This window comes from Lithobates pipiens, unplaced genomic scaffold (assembly GCF_037356315.1).
Source record: "Lithobates pipiens isolate NorthernLeopardFrog02 unplaced genomic scaffold, aLitPip1_a1.2 Scaffold_8, whole genome shotgun sequence".
Taxonomy (NCBI): Eukaryota; Metazoa; Chordata; class Amphibia; order Anura; family Ranidae; genus Lithobates; species Lithobates pipiens.
Genome location: NW_027507903.1, coordinates 609,554,036 through 609,556,535, shown reverse-complemented (window position 1 = coordinate 609,556,535; position 2,500 = coordinate 609,554,036). Strand labels below are relative to the sequence as shown.

Genomic DNA, 2,500 nt, shown 5'->3' with positions numbered 1-2,500 from the left:
CCTGCGTGGGTGGGAGCCGGAATGGAATGATGGGACAACGCGGAGGGGCCAGAGGAGCCTGGCTTGGGTGGGTGACGATGAAAACCAACATGACCCCGACGTGATTTGAACACGCAACCTTCTGATCTGGAGTCAGACGCGCTACCGTTGCGCCTCGAGGTCAGCTGTGGTGGCTCTGGAAAGCTTTAGGCTACTCCGGCGTCAATTCTTCAGCGGTTGCCCACAGATTGACCTGGTTGCCCTGATAGCCCTGTGCCAGCTTTGGCCGGCTCTCCCTATGCAAGTTTCGGCCGGTTAGCTCAGTTGGTTAGAGCGTGGTGCTAATAACGCCAAGGTTGCGGGTTCGATCCCCGTACGGGCCATTGCCCTTTTATTCCAACCGCGGTGGATTCCTATGGCCGTCGGCGCTTGGCCTAGTTTTCTTTAACCTACTCAACGGATAGCAAAGATGCCTATTTCGCTAGTGGCGCAGCTTAATTATGTCCCAGCTTAATTATGTCCCACAACACCTCAAGGCTCCAAGATCCAGAACCATATCTGCTAAAGATTGTGGGAAAACAAAAAGTTAGCTGACGCCACAAGCCCTGGAGCCTCTCTGCACGCTTATGTTAGAACCCGAGGTAAGACATGTATTCTTCGGGAAAGAAAAACAACCCATAACGCCTTGCAAAGCACCTTCTGACCCTTGCAGGTTTTACATGCTTGATTCTTATTAATTTGAGGCTTTGCAACCCTCCACCCAATGCTATGAGCCCAGGAGTGGAGCTTCTTCCAGGCCTACGGCACATGCTCTTTGGGTTTGGCTGTTCACCCAGCCTTCTGAGGGTGATCGGGAGCCTGCGTGGGTGGGAGCCGGAATGGAATGATGGGACAACGCGGAGGGGCCAGAGGAGCCTGGCTTGGGTGGGTGACGATGAAAACCAACATGACCCCGACGTGATTTGAACACGCAACCTTCTGATCTGGAGTCAGACGCGCTACCGTTGCGCCACGAGGTCAGCTGTGGTGGCTCTGGAAAGCTTTAGGCTACTCCGGCGTCAATTCTTCAGCGGTTGCCCACAGATTGACCTGGTTGCCCTGATAGCCCTGTGCCAGCTTTGGCCGGCTCTCCCTATGCAAGTTTCGGCCGGTTAGCTCAGTTGGTTAGAGCGTGGTGCTAATAACGCCAAGGTCGCGGGTTCGATCCCCGTACGGGCCATTGCCCTTTTATTCCAACCGCGGTGGATTCCTATGGCCGTCGGCGCTTGGCCTAGTTTTCTTTAACCTACTCAACGGATAGCAAAGATGCCTATTTCGCTAGTGGCGCAGCTTAATTATGTCCCAGCTTAATTATGTCCGACAACACCTCAAGGCTCCAAGATCCAGAACCATATCTGCTAAAGATTGTGGGAAAACAAAAAGTTAGCTGACGCCACAAGCCCTGGAGCCTCTCTGCACGCTTATGTTAGAACCCGAGGTAAGACATGTATTCTTCGGGAAAGAAAAACAACCCATAACGCCTTGCAAAGCACCTTCTGACCCTTGCAGGTTTTACATGCTTGATTCTTATTAATTTGAGGCTTTGCAACCCTCCACCCAATGCTATGAGCCCAGGAGTGGAGCTTCTTCCAGGCCTACGGCACATGCTCTTTGGGTTTGGCTTTTCACCCAGCCTTCTGAGGGTGATCGGGAGCCTGCGTGGGTGGGAGCCGGAATGGAATGATGGGACAACGCGGAGGGGCCAGAGGAGCCTGGCTTGGGTGGGTGACGATGAAAACCAACATGACCCCGACGTGATTTGAACACACAACCTTCTGATCTGGAGTCAGACGCGCTACCGTTGCGCCACGAGGTCCGCTGTGGTGGCTCTGGAAAGCTTTAGGCTACTCCGGCGTCAATTCTTCAGCGGTTGCCCACAGATTGACCTGGTTGCCCTGATAGCCCTGTGCCAGCTTTGGCCGGCTCTCCCTATGCAAGTTTCGGCCGGTTAGCTCAGTTAGTTAGAGCGTGGTGCTAATAATGCCAAGGTCGCGGGTTCGATCCCCGTACGGGCCATTGCCCTTTTATTCCAACCGCGGTGGATTCCTATGGCCGTCGGCGCTTGGCCTAGTTTTCTTTAACCTACTCAACGGATAGCAAAGATGCCTATTTCGCTAGTGGCGCAGCTTAATTATGTCCCAGCTTAATTATGTCCCACAACACCTCAAGGCTCCAAGATCCAGAACCATATCTGCTAAAGATTGTGGGAAAACAAAAAGTTAGCTGACGCCACAAGCCCTGGAGCCTCTCTGCACGCTTATGTTAGAACCCGAGGTAAGACATGTATTCTTCGGGAAAGAAAAACAACCCATAACGCCTTGCAAAGCACCTTCTGACCCTTGCAGGTTTTACATGCTTGATTCTTATTAATTTGAGGCTTTGCAACCCTCCACCCAATGCTATGAGCCCAGGAGTGGAGCCTCTTCCAGGCCTACGGCACATGCTCTTTGGGTTTGGCTGTTCACCCAGCCTTCTGAGGGTG

General features: G+C 53.0%; 3 non-coding genes across 3 annotated transcripts; 1 reads left to right on the top strand and 2 right to left on the bottom strand.

Annotated features, from left to right (window-relative positions):
- Positions 1 to 926: 926 nt before the first annotated feature.
- Positions 927 to 998, bottom strand: TRNAW-CCA (transfer RNA tryptophan (anticodon CCA)). Its single transcript has one exon. It is a non-coding gene; the product is annotated as a tRNA-Trp (tRNA).
- Positions 999 to 1,124: 126 nt separating this feature from the next.
- Positions 1,125 to 1,198, top strand: TRNAI-AAU (transfer RNA isoleucine (anticodon AAU)). The gene has a single exon. It is a non-coding gene; the product is annotated as a tRNA-Ile (tRNA).
- A 564-nt stretch (positions 1,199 to 1,762) lies between these two features.
- Positions 1,763 to 1,834, bottom strand: TRNAW-CCA (transfer RNA tryptophan (anticodon CCA)). Its single transcript has one exon. It is a non-coding gene; the product is annotated as a tRNA-Trp (tRNA).
- Positions 1,835 to 2,500: the final 666 nt, after the last annotated feature.